Here is a 19,565-nt window from a genome sequence, read left to right as displayed (position 1 = left end):
CCATACAGAACACATTCTGCAGGATTCTGTCCCATCTCAGTGCCCCATGCTGGTGCGAAAGCCACTATGGGGCATAAACTTTCCCATTTGTCACTGAAGTGTACTATTTTGAATCTTCTGTTAGCAGTTTAAATTACTATACCAAAAGTGGTTTCATAGCTGAGATGCACAGGGAATTACAGGGATTTGAGATCTTGTCAAAAGAGCATTGGGATGTCCCTTTTTTTTTTGTAATGAGAGATGCCACCAGTGAGTTCAACTCAGGCTTTGCTGATGGACCCTTGTTTTGTCATTGGGCATCCTGCCACTAGCAAAAGACGTTCACATTTTAGACACTCACACAGTTATTTTTTCCTGGTTTTGTATGAGATTTCATGTAGAAACAGGTACCTTAGTTAACAGGGTAACAGTAAAAACAGAGTGAGAAAAACCCATAAAATCACTTTTACATGACAAAATCATTTCCCTAAATTTAATATTGCATATCAAAAGGTGAAAATTTCAGTATTTTCCAGGGTTAAAAGCAAGTGTTGCATTTTAAGGATGCCTATCTCTCATGTTCAGTGACATAAACACATTTAATACTGAATTTTGCAGGATACTGGACTTTACCATCCTTACAGTAGATAAGTTGCCACTGACCAGGAGGACAGCACAAGGAGATGTTGCATTTGCTGGAAGGGAGAAAGTACTTTTCTAGCAGTTAATTTCTTTTTTAATCATAATTGTTTGGACCTGCTGATGTTTTGAATTGTGAGAGTTAATTCCAGAGAAATAGGGAAGGAAGAGAAGGGCAGGTGCCGGTGATCAGTGGGGCACTGTGAAAGGACATGGTTTCATGGTGTTCTGGAAACACACCAGGAGGAATTACACCAACATCCGATCTCACAGTGCACCCCATGTCCCTCTTGGGCTGGTCCTTCGGCACAGACAGTGAGTCTATGGCAGAGCTAGGAACAGAATCCAGGCCCCTGTTCCAACTCCCAGATCCTCAAGAGTATTTTTAGGCACTTAATGCCGTTAATTTTATATTCTTTTTGACCAAGGATCTTAGAAATAAGATCATGCTTCCTCCTGAAATAATTTTTGAAATCCTACTTGTGTGCTCTTGAACAGCTTTTTTCAGGGATTGTGTACAGTTTAGCCCTATTTAGGAATAAATGGGCTTAAAAATTAGTTTTGGGAAGAGTTCTGCATGGACTGTGCTTTTGTGCAGCCTCGAAGTGTGAATAAGGATGGAGAGGGAACGGTGCAGAGTCTTTGTGTTCTGCAGGGCAAATGGTATCTGTCTGTGAGGGGCTTTGGCAGAGGGCAGAGAGGGCTTGGGCAAGCATGTTAAAGCTAATCGAAGAGGTGGAAAAAAATTTCCACACCTACAGGTTTCTCCATACAATCATATTTTTCATTGTGCTAACTCGGCAAACCCAGTTAAGTCCTGCTCCTGCATCCTATCTATTATTAATTAATTGATTTCCTATAAGCTCATTATTTAGTTCTCTGTGAGTCTCTCATAGCGTGCTCAGCTCTGCAGACAGCGGAGCAGTTGCTGTCACAAAGCACCAACACATCAAAAAGGCTGGGTCAGGCAAAGGGGAGGTTGAGACTGGGCATTCAGGAAGTGTTGGACAAAGCTCTCAGGCACGTGGTGGGATTCTTGGGAGTGTCCTGTGCAGGGCCAGGAGTTGCACTTGATATTCCTTGTGGGTCCCTTCATACTCAGGATATTCACAATTCATTGATTAGGAAAAACTTTTTCATTGAATGGGTGGTCAGGCACTGGCACAGGCTGGCTAGGGCAGTGGTGGAGTCACCAGCCCTGGCAGGATTTAACAGACGTGTGAATGTGGCATCTGGGGACATGGGTTAGTGGTGGCCTCAGCAGTGCTGGAAGAACAGCTGGACTCGATCTTAGAGGGCTTTTCCAAACTGAATGACTCTGGTTCTACAGGGTGGGAGAGCAGCTCCCCATGGCACAGCCACTCTTGGGTGAGCAGATGAGGAGAGTGTTTTTCAGTGACTCCTCTGTTGTTGCTACTGCAGGAACGGGTCTAGAGGGGGATTTGGAGGACTGGTCACAGGGGCCACCACCATGGGGGACAGGGACTCTGTGTGGGAGGAGTGCAGTCCCCGCGGGGTGAGCATGGTTAGAAGGGGCTCTCTGTGGTGGTGCTGCAGCGGACACAGGCCTGCTCCAGGTGTTGCGGGGCTCCTCTCCCTTGCTCCGTCCTCTCCCTTGCTCCGTCCGGCTGGGGTGGTAAACGTGCTTATTGCAGCGCTAATGTCCTGCGAGTGGGATCCCACCTCCAGGTATATTAGAGTAATGAGTTCACACCTAACTAATGGAGACTTAATAGAGTTACTAATAGGCTGCCTTTTCCCCCCACGGTTTATGACCCCGCGGCCGGGGCTGTCAGGGGAGGGAGAGGTGAGAGGCTGTGTCAGCCCCAGCTCGGCCTCCGGCCCCCAGCCTGCGCCTGGCCCGGCAGCATTTCCAGGGACATCGTCTCTCCACCTTTCTGCAAGGAAAAATAAACAGTTTGGGGCTCCTGTGTCTTTATTAAACATTTCCTTTAAGCTGCATACTTTGGCTCCCTGCCCAAATGCACGAAGAAAGCGTCCACAGAGCAGCTCTGCCGCGGGCGGCTGGGGTGAGCAACCCCCGGAGGGGCGAGCACCTGCACCGCTGGCTCTGGCCACCGTGTGCCCGGGGCCACGGGCCACCCGAGCCTGCCAGAGAGCCCGATGTGACCAGCCGGGCTTGGGCACCGCCAGCGCCCAAGAGCAGCCCTGGGGAGGAGGGTGCAGGCAGTGAGGAGCGGGCAGCACGGTGGCCCCCGAGCATCGGGCTGCGACGCGGGAGCCAGGTGGGTGGGCAGGCAGCGCCGTGGCACCGTGTGTGCCAGGGCCGTGGGTGAGGGGGCCGAGCTGCGGATGGCAGGGGCAGGAGCTGCCGGGCGAGGAGGGCAGAACAGCCGCGGGGCTGAGCCTGGGCACCGTAGGCGTGTGCTGCACCCAGCCTGGGCACAGGGTGAAAACGGGCAGAGTCGTCACGGTGTGGGGCCACCATGGCAATGGTGGGGCCACCATTGCCATGGCAAGGCCACCACCCCCGTGACGGGGCCACCATCCGCTCGGCGGGCCCGGGCCGGGCGGACAGGTTCGGGAGCTGCCCCGGGAGCTGCGGCCCCGCGGCGGGCGAGGCTGGGCCGGCGGGAGGGAGCGAGGGAGGGAGGGGGCGCGGCGGTGATGTCAGCGCTGCCTCCGGCCGGGCGTTCCAGGTAAACAGCCGGGAACAGCCGGGGAAGGCGGCGGGGCGGGCCGGGCCGGACGAGCCGCCCGTAACCCCTTCGCGCCCGCGGCCGCCGCGCCGGTGCCCCTCGTCCTGCGGTGGCGCAGGGCCGGGGCTCGTCCGTGGCACCGGGGGGCTCCCGGCGTGGGCAGTGCCCAGGGGAGCCCCGGGGAGCAGAGGGTGCTCCCCGGTCAAGGGAGCCCACCACTCCCCAGGCTGGGACAAGACCAGAGCCGGGTGCTGGTGGCCCGCACAGGATCTCATGCAGCATCCCTAGCAGCTGAGCCCCACAGCTCAGGTACACGGAGCTCAGCAGAGGCCAAGAATATCCATAGTTTGTTGTTCTCTCATTCACCAGAAGTGCGCCTTCTCTGTGACGCCGTTGGAGCAGCCCAGCAGTTAAATTAGTAACTCCTATAAAACCTACCAGTGGTGCTTGGAGATGAGGTTTCTAAATCCCCAATCATCCCAAACAACGTGTGGATAGAGCCACCCTGGAGCTTGGCCCTTCGGTCCCCTCCCTCAGCATCCATCTCGACAGAAGGCATGTGCATCTCTGTGCAAGCTCTGCCCAGGAACGGGACTGCATCTGGATCTTTCCCAGGCAGGACAGGGTAGTTTTTTCAGACATTGCCCTGTATAATACTATGCATCATCTCTATGTCTGTCCTGTCTGGAGCAGCAAAGAGGAACTGCAGGGAGCTGAGGAAAACCCCCTGAGAGCCATTGCTGATGGCCAGGTGCCTGCTTCTCCCTGCTCAGCACTCCACTTTCCCCCCAGAAAACAAAGCTGCCGTCATATGAGTGCCCATAAAACGCGAGGCATCCTGAGTGCAGAGATTAGTGGTAATTTTACAAGGACTCAAATAACGTCGGTCTGCAGGGTGCAGCACTGCCTTGAAAGGGAACAGCAGACATTTCCCCTGGAAGCAAGTTTCCTCTTTAGAGCAGTTTACGGCCGAGGTGCAGTGTCAGATTGTGGCACAAATACACTGTCAGCCTTTGGGTTGGAAGATGGACATTTGATACCTCTTTCTGCTGCTGAAACGCGCTGCCCAGACCCGACTCCCAGCTCGGTTATTTTTTGAAGCATTATGTAATTGGATTGCATGGTCAGTAGTGCTTCCTTAACAAGCCTTTCAGCAAACCCTCTGCCTGCCGCAGCCAATCCTCAACCCTTACATGCACACTTACTCACGCAGGCTCAGTCTGGAGTAAACTCGCTGCTAAATACAGTTAGAAAACAGACAAAACCAAGCTGGGAATAGATCATCCACTCCCTGCGCTATGTGAGCCGTGGTGTAGCCAAGCTCTTGGTGCTGCCGGCGTCTCCTGGCCAAGGGGTCACCTCTGCCATGCCTCTCCCTACTGGGGTAAAAACCTGCTTTTTGGAGCATGGATGAGCAACTGAACCCAGGGCTGGTAGTGGTGTCCCTGTCTGCTCTTGCCCTGCTGTGACAGCCCTGAGCTTTGGGGACCAGCTTTGGGAAACCTCTCTGATGGCACTCAGGCCCAGAGCGACACCTGGGCCTTTATACCAGGTTTTGGTGTAAGCTGAAGGGCTGAATTAGGAACTGAGGCTCCAGACACATCCCCGGGCCAGGCCGGGCACCATTCCCACAGCAGGGCTTGGCCGGCTCAGCCCTTCTTGGTGTTTTCCAGGATCGTCCCTCTCCTCTGGCCGCTGTCAGCCCGCAGGTTATGGCTCTGCTGACTCACAGCTTCCTGTTTGTGATTGCTGACTGGTGGCAGCAGTTGCAGAAGCAATAAGACATATTAAAAAGTGTGAACTTCCACTGGGACCAGGAGATACAATTAGGGCTGTGCCAAGAAATACACTGCAGCAAGCTGCTGTTGAAAGGGATGCGGAGCGCTGCAGCCCCCCAAGTCCCTTGCTGCAGGAAGTAGGAAAATGAACATCACTGGCCTTTTATCATCTCTGAACCCAAATAAAAATTGCGTTTGACTTCTGAAGCTCACTCTGGCTCTTTTCCATGCTCCTCCTCAAAGCCTTTGATCCAGCCTTCCTGTCTGGGTCTCCTCTATCTGCTGCTGCTGAGATGTAGGGATCCATGTTCTGTGCTTTCACCTAAGACTGATTTCCACGAAAAGCCTGCATGAGCCTGTGTAAAGGGGCTGCTTTAGAAGGCGTGCACAATGTAATGTTATTTCCATTCTTTTTTAATGGGAAATATCTCTGGGGAGAAGCATGAAAGTATATGGAGAAGGTGCTCTTTGATCATTAAGATCTAAATGCAGCATCCAAACTGCATGTCTGTTTCTTCATATTATGCTGAAATTCATCATAAAGTGCTGCTCCTGGGTGGGCATTTCCTGTTTCTCCTTCCCTGACTTGAGCATTTGGAAACATTGCCACCAGTTTCATCTCCAGCCCTGGTGAGGATTGCCTCCAAAATTATCTCTCCACCCTGTTGTTACTGTATATATATATATATCGGGCTTTCAATTTGTTTTTCAGTTCTATTTTTAGCCATATTGTCAAAATGTACATTCTGGTTATTCAGCTGAGGACAGGAGGTGGAGGACGGCATTCTATGGACTGTGTGTCACTGGAGGACAGAACATGTGCTGAAGCTGGTCTTTGATGAATTGAAGCTAAAGTAGTATGCAGCTAAGAAAAAAACCCTTCACTTTCATACTGGCATTGGACTGCTTTTTTTTTTTAACCCTGTGACAGACACAGGGCTGAGAACTGGCACAAGGAACACAAATTAAGGGAGGAAAAAACCCACCCCAGAACCTTAGTTATTTCAACAAATACCAAAAGTGGATTGAGAGTGGATGAAGAGGAGGAGGAGGCAATAGTGAACACACAACACAGTTCAAGCTGGCAAGGAGCCCTTTCTTGAAGAATGTAAGTTTAACCTTTAGCATTCAAGTGTCTGGGCTTAAGTGTCATTATGAGCAATACTTTCCTCCAGCACAGCCTCTCCTGCCTGGAGGAGGGTTCTGTGCAACCTCATCCATTTTCCCCTTTCCCGAGTATAAAAATATGTATTTCTGGCTGCATACGCTCAGCCAAGTCCCTTCTGGTGGCAAAGCCTCTGTGCTCAGTGCAGGTGGCCCTGGACAGGTCCAGGTGAGGGTCTGCGCTGGTCAAGGGGACTGTGGAGGCTCTGCCGTGGCTCTGGCCTGATGGAATCGTGTGCTTTGGGGTTCACTGGCTGAATTTAGGTTATAGATTTTGTGCCCCGGACTCACAAGTGGTGCTGGCTGGGGCGGAGGGTCCCTGCCAGGGTGCTGCCTACAGCCAGCCTGTGCCCAGGCCTCAGGCTGCCCAGCTCGGGCACAGCTGCACCAGGTACCTTCCGCTTGTCGTGGCCGCAGGAGGAAAGGGGATCTACTGGCAAACTGCTTTTGGGAGAACCGAACTGAAATGAGGAGGGGGGAGGGATGGGCCTGATGGTGTCCTCGTCGTCATCATTGCCCCCCCAGCGCTAACCTCACCTTTTGATGGAAGCACATAGAAAAAAATTAGCAGCAGACAAACATCAGACCTGGCTGTGGACAGGCTGGATGTGCCCCTACCCCCCCAAATCATCTCCAGCTGTAAAACACTTCAGGGCTGATAGAAACCACACGCAGCCCAGCCATAACCCAATCTGCAAAGCTGCATTCCAATAAAAAATGCAGCACGGACCTAAAAGAAACAGCACCCAGGATTCCTGCTGGGCTGGGGGCTGGGGTGGGGGCGACCCCTCAGCCCCAGCTGGGTGCTGCTGTGGGCAGGGGGACAGTGGAGCCTCCCTAGCTCCTGCCACAGCCCCCAGCACAGCCCTCGCAGGGCACAAATCGAAGTGGCTGCGGCGCTGGCCGGCAGGGCCGGGAGCAGCCGTGGGGTGCGTCGCGCTGCAATCACAGCCGGGCCCCCAGTTTCAATAAGCACAGCTCGCGTCGCCACAAATGTCAGATGTGCTTATGTTAAATACAGGTAATATCGTGGCGTGTGGCTGAGAGCGTGATTCCTGCAGATATCTTGTCTGATGAATTTTGCATCTCATGTTTGTGATTTTTCTGTGCGAAGAAGTACAGATTTAGAGGAATAAGAGCAGATATTTACAAAGAGATAACGATGAACTGTTTGATTAACTGCAGCAAAGATGCCATGTCTGATCTGATTGCTCACTGGTTACAACTCAGGGTTGGAGAATGTAGTTAATATATAGTAAGTACAGCTGGTGCTGGTGCTTAACTTAGTGAATAATTTGATGCAGGCTTTCCTGCAAATCTCCAGCTTAATTCTGAAATAATTTGGAGGGGAAGAAGGTGGATGGACTATTTTCCAAGGAGCGCTTGGTACCTGGTTTGTGCTGAGATGAGAGGTTTGCTGTGCTGTCACTGCTCCTGGCCCACAGTGGGGGGTTAGCACAGGATGTGCCAGCCCTGGACTGGGGTCCCTGCAGCATCGGCTCTGCTGACAGACCCAGACTGGCCCCCAAACAAGCCAGGTTGTCTTAGTCTCCCTCCTGACACACTTTGAGTGCTGTGGAATCAGAATGTAATCCAGAATTCCTCTCAGTGCTGAAAACATTTTTTTTTCTTTCTAATTCTGTGGGAACTGTAATTTTATTTTGTAACTTATTTCCCCTCTTTTTTTCCCTTTAAGATGGTTCCCAAACATTTATTGTGGGATTTTTCATTTAAAATAGTTTTCTAGGGAAATTACTGTGACAGTGATTTAATTGTTTAATTAAAATCTGACATTGATGACAACATAAATACAATAGGCATGAGGTGATACAGGCATTAAACAAGTGCAATTGTGGAATACATCCATGGAGTACTCCGAGCACAGGGAGCAGCTCACAAAGAAATGATGTTCAATATTTATCAGGTTAGTGACTCCTAATTAAATGCCAAGACTTTTTTCTTCATTTCTCTCAAAAAGCCAAGAAACATATAGATGTATTCCAAGTGTTTATTTCCATGGCAAACACATCCACTCCTCTTGTGTTATGGCCTGCAAAACAAGCAAATGCACATTATAAGCCTGCTGGCTGACTAAGGAGTGTTTACTCAGCCTGGCTGCAGCAGCCTCGCCAGAGGTTTGGGGACAGCTGGAATAGCCCACAGAGGTCCCGTCAATCCCACTGCCTAGAGCATGATGTCTTTTAATAATCGGGTAAACCCCCAGAAATAAATTGAAGACAAAAGAACAAAATTCCTTTGAACATCCCCTCCAGCCCAAACCTCCCCAAATCCTACAGCATTTCTTCTAGAGAAATGCACTCCCCCCTCCAGCATCCCCACTTGTCTCAGCAATAAGGGTGGCAGCCCCACCATTTAACCAAGGAGAACATGCCTCCAGAAGAAATTCCTGCTGTCTGGCCAGAATCGCTCAGCAATGTGGCTCTTCAGCCCTGCTGCATTTCTGCATCCCAACAATGACCACGCTGCTGTTGGAATATCCCTTTCCATGCCTCTTGCTGGGCGTCTCTAAATGGTATCAGCTCACTCCTGCAGCTCAGCCAGCCCCGTGCAATCCGTCACTGCCGATCGCCTGCCCTTTCCCCTTTTCCAAACCTGGAATAAACGCATCTGCTCCAGCTCGATTCCCCTCAGCCTTTCCCCCTTCTCCCGCTCAACTCCACACAAACAAACTTTCCAAAGGAAAAGATAGCTTACCTGGCCAGTGCTTTGGGCATAAAGTCATACAAACTGATCAAGGCAGACATCCCAACTCCAGCACAGGGATTTGATTGCAAATTTCCATTGCAAAGGAGCAGAGGGAACTGGAAATCTGACAAATGCCTTCAAATTGACCTGTGTTTCCACAATGCACGCTGTGTTTAAAATGAATGGCAGACTTTATCATTTGGAGCTCCTTCAAGGACTCTGGCCTTCCATGCTTTGTTCTGATTCTTCAGACACATTTCCAAGAAGCACAGAGCTGTGGAAGTGGATGATATTATGGAGATTTTTTTTCTAAGCTAGATCTCCCCTCTCCCACCAATAATTTTTAAAGCTTGAATTTAAAAAGATAGTAAAAAAAAAAAATATTCCAGGCTATGCCCATACATCAGCCCCTTGTGCACCATCGGCCTCTGGCATCGCAGAGCCTTGGCCCGGTCCCCCCATGTCAGGCGGCGAGCAACGGAATATGCTTGTGGCTCCCTAAAAATTCACCCAAGTGCTGTCACCACAGCCCCACGCAAATCTGACCCATCCCAGCCTCAGGGAGCTGCTCCCGAGCCCCTGGCAGCCAGGTCGTGTCTCCAGGGGAGAACCCAGGAAACTGGAGCTGCCCACCCCTGTTTTACATGTGAGAGATAACAACCATCTTTGCCGAGAGTCCTGTCCAGAAAGCCATACGCGCTGCCTCGGAGGAACATTTTGCTTCAAAGTTGTTCCTCTTAATTTGTGTACATTTTTACAAACAATAACTTTAAAGCGCCGCTATTCGTTCCATCTGTTCAAAATAACAGAAATGAAACTATACGATTCTATGCACAAATACATCAGATGTACCGTGAGACAAAAAAACGGGTTGATCTAATAATTCAACTGTGTCTTTAACAAGTTTCCTATGGGAAAAATCAGTCTTACTTTCCCTGCAGATCTAATACTGAGAGCTTCTTTCTGCTAAGCACATTAAAAGCTATTTGAACCCAAAATCCCATCTATGCGTGTGCAGAGATACACGTATAGAAACGAGAGGCACCCGCACAATTGCAGATGAGGCTGTATCAAGATTTCTAATTAAAGCAAGGGAAGCCCCTTCTTATATTTTAGCAACCAGATTGTCTTTTTGCCTAGAACAAAGAAATCTTATGGAAAGCAAATTTTCTAGAGGAGACACGCATGCACATACATGTAATCATACCTAACAATTTCTGTACGAATTATCCCTTAATTCCTTGGCTGCATTTCGGTGTTTGCGTGGTGGTTTATCCGCTGGTCCTGCGGCCGTCACTTGCTCCTTCCCTTCTTTTCACACACAGCCTCCCCTCACCACCTCTTTTTGCACCTTGGAAAACTGGGAACTCTCCTATTCCCCAGCCCCCGGACGGCTGCATCCAGGAAGAGGGGCGAATCTCTGCCATCCGCTCATCTGGCTGTTTCCCTTCCCAGTTTCAGCTCTTGCCTTGCCAGGAGTGGAGGGAAGATGTCCTAGGACTTGACCCCAGGGCAGAGCCTGCTCAGGCTGGACCAGCTCCCAGGAGGGTGGGGGGCCGCAGGGCGCGCGCCCCTCTCCCCGCTTAACCCCTCCGCTCCCCTGAGCTGGCGCCTGCTGCCCTCCTCCCTCCCGGGGCAGTCGGGCTCACCCCGGGAGCGTGACGGGGAATGCCGGAGCAGCGAGGGGCTGTCGCAGGAGGGCTCCGCGCGGCGCGGCCAGAGGAGCAGCGGGATCGCCGAGCAGGGGGATGTTTGGTTTGTGTTAACTACCCAGACAGATGCACTCCGGCATGTTTGCCTTTATGGGATCCATATGTTGTCATGGGAAATTAGAGGACAGCAGCACACAGCCAGAATTCACGATGCAAGCACAGAGACAACATCCATGGCTCCAGCCCGCGCCCGCACACGTCCCTGCGGAGGTGCCTATTTCTGGAGCATCCACAGTTGCTCCTTTGCTCCCCAACTTCCCCACACGTTTCCTTTTGCTTTGCTCTGCAAAAAATTTGGCCGCAGGCAGCACCCACTCGCAGCCCGGGCCACTGGATCCACGCTGTTTTCTGGAGAAAAGAGGCACTTCTAAGTTATCCCAAGTGCTAAAGACAAGGGTTACTTTATTCTCGCCTCAACTTCATCCTCAACCCACGTTTGGTTCATGTTCAGCAAACAGTTACAAATTACACGCACCTTCCCAGACAGCGCACTGTGAGCAGCCCTGAAAAATTCCGCTTCCCCCAGGGCTCCGTGGTTTGGGGGTTGGTTGGTTTTTGGTTTTCTTTTTTTTTTTTCTTTTCTTTTTTTTTTTTTTTTTTTGCTTGGTATTGTTTTTGTTAGGGTTTGGGTTTAGGGTTTTTTTTGTTTGTTTTTTTTTGGTTTTTTTAAGGGCAAGTACATTAACAATTATTCTTCCATAAAGCCAGACATATATTGAGCAGGGACTGACAGATTTTTAAGGGTAGCTTTTAAAGGCAAACTGGTCTCCTATTGGAGTCAATCCAACCACCAGGACTCACACACAGCACACCGGGATCACCGGGCACACCAGGGCTGCAGGTACAACATCCACAGAACTGTGTCACCTATCAAACCCTAAGTCTTAAAAACCTGTGACTGTCTCTCAAAAGCAAGACACTTTCCTCAATGCATCAACAGTACAGCCAAATTCCTAATCACCCATCCTCTTTCTTCACCCCCATGCCACTTAAAGGGATTCCAAATGACAACCCCCACATTAAGAAATAGGGATAGCTCAAGACATTTCATTAAAATACTTACTAACAAACATGCAGTTTATTACCTTGCAGTATAAAATACATCTACATTAAGGTTCTCCAAAATGGAAAAACTGACCGCAACTGCATTCCTTGTTCAGAGCTATGAAACAAACTGGGAAGTTAATTATTTGTGTTATGAAAATAAAGAAAAAAAAATTAAAAAAAAAAAGAAAAAGAAAAAAAAAAGAAAAAGCTTCTTTAGATTTTCAAGACAGATGATTTAATTCAGCTGCGTTTCTGCTAGTAATAAAATAGCCTCTTACAGAAGGAGAAAAAAAAAACATATTCCTGAAGCCTGGATAGAGGCTTGTTACTGGTTCACCTCCTCCTAAAATTCAAATCCCACGTTCCCAGCAATCATCTACATTTTTCGCTAGGGCTGGAATGGGGAGGGAAAAGCTGCTGGAAATAAAAATTTTAAATAATAATCGCAGATGGACCCGAACAGAAAGTGAAAAGCATTACCGTAAGGCTAGAGAAATATTTATTTAATCAAAGCAGAGGTTCTGGTGGGACTGGAGGAATGTTGCATCCTTTCCTTAAAAAAAAAAAAAAAAAAAAAGGGGGAGAAAAAAAGGGAAAAAAAAAGAAAAAAGGGGAAAAAAGAGGAGGGGGTGGGGGGAGAAAAGAGAAAGCAAGAAAGAAAAAAGGCAGAGGCACAGCCGCCTCCTGGAGTTCCCCATTGTCCGGGGCTATAGAGAGCCCCAGAATGGCATTAAACTCACAAAAGGCACATTGTGCGGGGGACAAAAAAAGCCCCTTCTTCTACAATAACTTTTAGCTTCTTATTTTTAGAAAATGACAAAGCTGTTGCCAGCGATGGCTGGTGAAACCTGTAGCCCGGCTCCCAGCGCGGCTGGCCGCGGCCGCATTGATCCGCCGGCCCGCTCGGAGCGGCGGCCGCCAAGTTTGAACGGGGCCGGGCCGCGCCGCGGGGATGCTGCGGGCGGCGGCTGCGGGGCCGGCGCGCAAAGTTGCGCTCAGTGCCGGCCGCAACTTTCCCGGTTGCTCCCCGGGGAAACTTCGGCGGCGGCGGGGGTCGTCCCGTCCCAGCCCGGGCCGGCCCTGGTCGGGGCGGCGCGGGCCCCACCCGGGGTACGGGGGCAGGTGGCCCCGCGGAGGTCCCGCCGCTGCGGAGCGGTGCGGAGCCGCCGGCCGGCCCCGCGCCCCCTGCCCTGCCCGGCACGGCGCTGCGCGGGCAGGGCGCGGAGCGGGGCCGGGCCGGGCCCCCCCGCCGCGGGCTGGGGGCCGGCCGCTTGCCCCAAGTTTCGGTGCGGCGCCGCCGCCGCCGCCGCGCTCCCCCCGCCCGCTCCTGCGCGCTCGCTCCCTCCCCCGCCGCCTGGGCTGAATCTTATTGATCCAGAAGGTGGCTAATTAGCCCTTCCCGTCGTGCCTGGGTAATGAGGCACATGCGCACTGCACTAATCAGCCATTTTTTGCAGGAAACTAATTAGCAGAATAAAGATCCAAAGAGTTTTTTTTCTTCCCAATCATCAGATCTGAGTCCGGGCGCTTCCTGCTCCGGCGACCGCCAGCCCCGCCGCCCGCTCCGCTCCGCGCCCGCCGCCCGCTCCGCTCCGCGCCCGCCGCTCCGCCCCGACCCGCCGCCGCCGCCGCCGCTGCTGCTGCCGCCGCCCGCGGCCCCCTCTCTCCGGGGGGCTGCAAACTCCCCGACAACGATGCTGCTGCTGGGCAGCGGCGGCGGCGGCGGCGGCTCTCGCTCGGCTCCGGCTGCTGCCCCCGGCTCCCGCTGCTGCTGCCCCGGGCCCCTCCGCGGAGCTCCGCGCTCCTGCCGCCGCAGCCGCCGCAGCCTGCATGGGATCTGTAGCCCCCGCGCCGCCGCCCGGGATTAAAAGCGCCGCCGCCGCCGGAGCAGCGACCGCGTAAGTGGCAACTTTTCTGCCCTGTCCCCCGCTCGGGCTCCTCCTGCTCGGGGCGCCCGGGCTGCTTTGCATGGGGCTGGTCCGGCCCCCTCCCGCCCGCTCCCACCCACCGCCCCGGATCCCCCAGCAAACTTTGTGCCGCTCGCCGTCCCGGAGCCCTGCCGCCGCCGCCGGGGACGCGCAGGTGCCGGCGCCGCGGGGGCCGCTGAGCGCCCGCGGACCCCCGCCCCGCCCGCCGGCCATGGCCGCGGGGCGCGCAGCGGGCGCGGAGAGGAGCGGGCGCGGCGCCCGCCCGGCCGCTTTGTGCGCGGCGGGGCCGGCGGCGGGGGCGGCGGGGGCCCGGCCCCGGCCCCGCGCGGAGCCCGCGCCCCCGGGACCCCGCCGGGCCGCGGTCGCTCGGGCGGCCCTCGGTCCCCGCTGCCGCTCCGCGCCGGGGACGCGCTGGAAAACAAAGGGGCGAAGAAAGTGCCGAAAACTGCCCCGGCGGCGGCGGGCCCGGCCCCGCAGAGCCCCGCACCCCGCGGCCCGCACGGCCTGGCCACGCACAGTAACGGCGGTTCTTGTTCCCCGCGGGCAGCTCGGCGCGGGAGCGCGGCGGGGGCGGGCGGCACCGCAGGCCGAGCCCGCTCGGGGCCGGGGTTAATGACTCGGGGCTGCATCGCCCGGCGCTTATCGCAGTTACGTGAAACGCGGGTCCCTGTCGGTCCCCGCCGGTCACTGGGACCCGCCGCGCCCGGGCTCCCGCTCCCACACGCACCCTCCGCGGGGAGCGTGTGTGTGTGCCCTGGCTGTGCACGGCGTGCGGGGGTACCACGCACACGGGGGATTCGTACTGTGAATTATTTATAATTTGGGTTGTGTTTGTTTGTGTCTTTGGTTGTTTGGGTTTTTTTTTTTTAATTGTTAAACTCTCCCCACCTTTTTTAAAAAAACATCCAAACAGAAAAAAAAAAATTGATTCCGAGCAAGGTCTGTTTCTCCCTCTCGCTGTGCTCAGGGCTGCTCTCGGTGTGTCCTGGACCTTGTAACGCAGAGTTCCCTCCGTGCCTGCTGTCTTTCTCTTTTTCTCGCTCCTATTTAATATGGAGTAATTTTCTGGTGGCTCGGTGACTCCCTCCTTAGGGTCACATTGAGTTCGAATCCGACTGAAGGTGCAGGAATCCTGCAACGGGGGAAATAAGAGAATAGAGAGAATGGGGTCAAGTTGGCTGCTTAGAGGCCAAAGCTCCTATAGCTGCCTTTAAAAATATATGTATATTTGGCTTTCCTTACCGTATTACGGATTGCAGCTTCCTCTTTCAGGTATTTTCCTTACAGCCTAAAGCCCTTGCTTCCTTTTGCCTCCCCCCCCTCCACACCCCCGTTAGGGGAGAAGTGGGGGGAGGAGAGAAAATAAAAGGAAAAGAAATGGGGGGGGGGGGGCAGGGGAAAAAATAAAACCCATTGAGTTTAGGCAAATAAGGTTTGGTCTCCGTATCCTATTACAAAGCACTTTGAATATGCAAGACATCACACAAGACCAGTTATTCCAGTTACGACAAACTTAAAAAGAGAAAAAAGCGAGGCATGTTTAGATTGTAATTTGTTAGAGCAAGATTCGTATTTAAAATTCTGTCTTTTAAATTTTTTTTTCAGCCTTGCGTTCTATCCAGCTTTTTTCTGATGTCTGGCTTGTTGGGTTTTTTTGCATTATTATTATTATTATTAAAATCTTTCCATCGAGTTTAGGAAGACCGCTGCGAGCAACACATTTTCTGTATTTTTGTTCCTGTATCTCGGAGGAGAGTTGGCAGGGATTCTGTGGTTTGCAGTTACACAATATGTTATCATGTTTTTAATCACTAAATCATTGCAGTGGTTATAGATTTACAGTCTTAGGGTATTACCGAGCGGCGCAGCGCAGCCCGTGTGTGCGGGGACATACGAGAGCATGCCGTTAACATGCTCGTGAACTTTGCTTTTAAATCATTTCCCGGCCGAGCCGCGGCGGAGCACGGAGCCAGCGTTTTGGCATCACCCCTCCACGCACTTGAGGAAAGTTTGTGCAACCCTCCCGGCAGGGCAGGAGCTCCGATGGGCGTCGTGCGCGCCCCGTCCCGCGGCGCTGGCGGTAAGCAGCGGGTCAGGGGGCGCGAGGGGCGGCCGGTGGGCCGGGGCCGCCACCTGCGTGGCCGGGGGGAGCGGGCAGCCCCGCCGGCTGCCCTCTGCTCCCGTTTCCCCCTTTATTATGTAACAGAGCCCTCGGCAGCATTAAAAATTCAGCATTACAAGCTGATTGTAATGCTCCCTCATTAGGGAGCACTGTCTGGTCCGGCGCTGAGCGAAGACAGAGTGTGGCTTTTCGGCTGCTGCAGCGGTGGAGGCCGGGGAGCAGCCGGGAGGGGGGCGGCTGCCGAGCGGGGTGTCCCAGGCCCCTGGCAGCAGGATCATGCTGGGCTCCCCGCCGCTGTGCAGCAGCGGCCCTGCGGCCAGGCCCAGGGCTCTCCGGGCTCCTGCTCTGCCGGCTGCTGAAGGCTTTTTCCCTGCACGGCTGCCCGAGCTGCCTCCCGCCCGGTCCCCCTCCGCAGGCAGCCTTGACTGGAACAAAAGCAAAGAAAAGGCACATTAGAGGGGAGAGAAGCTCCGTGTCTGGCCAGAGAAGTTGCTTTGCTGTATTTGTATTTTTTCCCCCCACTCTTTTCTTTTTAACGCGGTTATTTTGGGAGCAGAGGGCAGCAGGAAGTTGGCTTCAGCTCCTCTCCCGCACGGCAGTGCCGGCTGCAGCAGTGCTGGCCCTCAACTGCAGAGCCCCTGGACCCTTCCTCCCGCCCTGATGCTGCCTTTTGTTCCCACAGGACCGAGCCAAGGTTCTGCTTGGTGGGCCGAGGCAGCGCGGGCGGCTCTGCGTGCCCAGCACCGTCGCCTGGCCTTGTCGTGGCCACTGTCACACCAGAGCCCGGTGCTGGCCGCTCTGACAAAAGCGAAGGCTTGTGTCCCTCTTTTATGTCTCTGCTTTGACCCCCCCTGCCCCAGTTGCTGTCAGTGTCATGCTGGAGGCTGGGAGCAGCCTGGGGCAGCACATTTCCTTTGGGCCTGGCCAGCAATTGAACAGCTTCAGTAGGGATCGCTGAATCCTAAAGTGATGGACACATGGCTGGCTGTATCAGCGTCCCTGTTAACACCTCCTTCTGCTTTCCAAAATAACAGTAATAGCAATAATAATCAAAAAAAAAGATGTTGCACGGAGAAGTAGAAATATGATTAGTGGGCTTTTAAATCGACTTTATTCACACGCTATGTTCTGTTCTGTGGGGGCTTGATCTCTTGTTTCCATGCTGGTGTCAGTTGCTCGTATGTGGTGGGAGAGTTTTCGGCAACCATCTTCTGTGGGTGCTGCCGGCGGTGCGTGCTGGCCTTGCCGCGGTGCCAGGGCTGGAGGTGTGTTTGCACTGCAGAGAAGGTCGGTTTGGGACGGATGGGCTGGAGAGAGGCCGAGCGTTTCATGGCTCTTGTGTCCCTTCACCAGAGCACAGCCAAGGTTTGCCCTTTGTGCGGCTCCAGGGGCCGCGTGGCAGTGGGCACGGCCGGCCAGCGGGAGAGGTGTGCTGTGAACAAAGCTGGGTCCTGCCAGGTCCCCCTGACCTGGCCACATGCCGGATCCCTGTGCCGCTCACGGGATCTTGCAACCAACGACCACAGGGGCTTTGGTCTGGGAGAGGCCCCCAGGGCTGCAGCAGGTGCCTGTGGGGGCTGTCCCCCTTGCACTGCTCCTGATTACTCATGGTGGGTCGTCCTCCATGCCCTCTGGGAGCCCCAGGGGGGCTGGCTCCACTATCCCTGTGGCAGTGCAGGAGAGGACTGGAGAGAAGAGCTCCTCCCTGGCGAGTGGGGCTCCCCTTCCCTCCTCCCTCCTTCCTCACCAGCTGAAATTCGGGCCGGGTGTCCAGCGCATGGCGGCGGTGATGGGGCTGTCGAGGGCTGTCGTGGCAGGAGAGTGGGAATCAAAACATCTGTGCGCAGGCCTGGGCGCCGCAGCCTCTAATGGTTTTGACGGAGCTGTTGTGGTCTGTTGTCTGGAAAATCTGCATTCTGCGCCGTGCCCGAGGGGGCCGCGGCACCGCAGACCGTGGCGGTACCTAAATATAACCGCCTCGCGCCGAGGGGTGAGGTGAGGGCAGCGGGAGCAGGCCGCCCGCCCGCCCGCCTCCTGCTTTGTCTCTGATCTGCGATTCAGGCATTTTTGTTTGCTCCCGAGGTTGGGTTTGTGTGTAGGCAGGGATTGGAGAAATAGATAAATTCCAGCTAGTTTAAAAAAAAAGAAAAAAAAATCAACAAAAGGGTGGATGAGTCGGGCTTCCCTCGCTGCCAGCAGCCGTCCTGCCGCTGGGTCGGGGATCCCAACAGCCCTGGCTGTCCCAGCTGCCTGCCTTGGCATTCCTCCTTTCCCTTGGAGATGTTGCAGGTCTTGCTCAGGTCCCATTGCGCCAGCAAGGAGCCAGCATTTCCCAGCCCTTCCTCATCAGCTGCACCGGACAGACGTGTCCATCTGTCAGTGCGGGAGGTGGATGCTCATCGTCCCAGCAGCTCTGGCTGTGCGCGGAGGTACGCGCACCAGGTGTGCACGGTGTGTCTCAGAACTGGCCGTGAGCACAGTCCAGGTTCATTCCCACCTGAAATTACTTTTCAGATGGGGATGTCAGGAAGGGAGCTCTGTACAGGCCGCAGCTAGCCGTCGCTCCCAGCACATCCCAGGCGCTGCTGAGGTGGAGGGACTGCAGGATGATGGCGGGTGCTGCTGGCAGGCTGTGGCCACCCGGCTTTGCCCTTGAGTTTGCTGCTGGGAGAAAGACACTTGGCTGTTGATTGTAATTTCATTATGTCACAAGTGCCAAACATGCCTCTCACTAAGAAAAGGCCAAGGGGAGCAGCAGTATTTTTCTATTTTCCCTCTGGAAAACAAACATTTTGCAGTGCTGTGAATTGTGTGGTGCACGTTGCTGTGGAGCAGGAGGGTGATGGCCCTATGGTAACCAGGCTTTCAGGTATTAAACCTGGTGAGGGCTGAGCCATGTGGGTTCCTCTGCTTGAGGGGGATGCTGGAGCAGATGATGTGCATGGCAGCTCTGGTAAAAGGTTTTCTCCTGTCCTCACCCCACCCTGGTATCTGGGAAAGTGCAGCCTGTGGGGCCTCTAACACATTAGGTCTCAGTAAGTGTATATTTTCATGGCCCAAGCATACCCGCTGGAGCACCAGTCCCTGTTTGGGGAGGATGTGAGCAGGCATGCTCTGAGAGCTGCTCCCAAGTTTTCAGGTCCAGGCAGCAGAGCATCCTGTGTCCCACCTTGTGTTTACTTCGTACTTTAAATCGCCAGTTGCGATTCCCTGGCTGGTGGTGGCCTGGCTCCAAAATGGCTGGTTGGCCTAGTTCGGTCGCAGGGGTTTAACCTTATTTTTGCCACGCTACCACTGGCTGGCTTGTGCAAACACTCTGGTGCTCGCTGTGGAATTCAGTGCACGTACAGAAATGCCGATAGTAACATGGCGATGATGCGCTTGGTCCTGCTGAGTTGGGTGCTGGGTTTCCTGAGCAGCAGTGACGTCTGGTAATAGGCTCTGAGGGTTTTGATCTTCTTGTTATAATGGAGTTGAGAAGGTTGTGAAGGCACAGCTGGCTGAGCTGCAATCAGGTGCAGGTTGTTTGGGCTGAGATGCAGTACAGGTGCATGTTGTTTGGGATGATGCAGAATTTGGGGGTTCTCTCCCAAGGTGTGTTTGCTGAGGTATGGTGTGGTGGGAAAGTGTGCTGACAGGCCTGGAGATTGGTTCAGAAGACTGAGCAGGGGGAGTGCGCGGAGCTGCTTGGTGTCTGAGGCACAGGTTTGAGAGCTGCAGAGTCTGTAAACCAGCACTGCTCCTGCAGCACGGAGGTGTTCTTGATTCAGGCTTTGTACAGCAGCTTGTGTGTTTCACCTGTACGTCTGGTGTTGCAGAGGCTGGTGCCC

General features: G+C 53.8%; 1 protein-coding gene and 1 long non-coding RNA gene across 3 annotated transcripts in view; one reads left to right on the top strand and one right to left on the bottom strand.

The window, feature by feature from the left end:
- Positions 1-7,978: 7,978 nt before the first annotated feature.
- Positions 7,979-12,256, bottom strand: LOC126637753 (uncharacterized). 2 transcript variants are annotated; one of them, XR_007628421.1, is made up of 3 exons: positions 10,134-12,256; positions 8,936-9,200; positions 8,616-8,833 (listed from the first exon to the last, which is right to left on the bottom strand). It is a non-coding gene; the product is annotated as an uncharacterized LOC126637753 (long non-coding RNA). The 2 variants fall into 2 exon arrangements; XR_007628422.1 differs by lacking the exon at positions 8,616-8,833 and adding an exon at positions 7,979-8,270 and having other exon boundaries at positions 8,936-12,256.
- Positions 12,257-13,389: 1,133 nt separating this feature from the next.
- The window catches only part of ZFHX3 (zinc finger homeobox 3), a 128,744-nt gene continuing 122,568 nt past the window's right edge, over positions 13,390-19,565 (top strand). The window contains 1 exon segment of the mRNA XM_050311187.1: positions 13,390-13,583. The gene's annotated coding sequence lies outside the window, so the exon portion shown is untranslated.

This window comes from Myiozetetes cayanensis, unplaced genomic scaffold, assembly GCF_022539395.1.
Source record: "Myiozetetes cayanensis isolate MyiCay16 unplaced genomic scaffold, myiCay2020 scf16, whole genome shotgun sequence".
NCBI lineage: Eukaryota > Metazoa > Chordata > Aves > Passeriformes > Tyrannidae > Myiozetetes > Myiozetetes cayanensis.
Note: the sequence above shows the minus strand (reverse complement) of the source record. Positions and strands in the feature narration are given on the sequence as shown.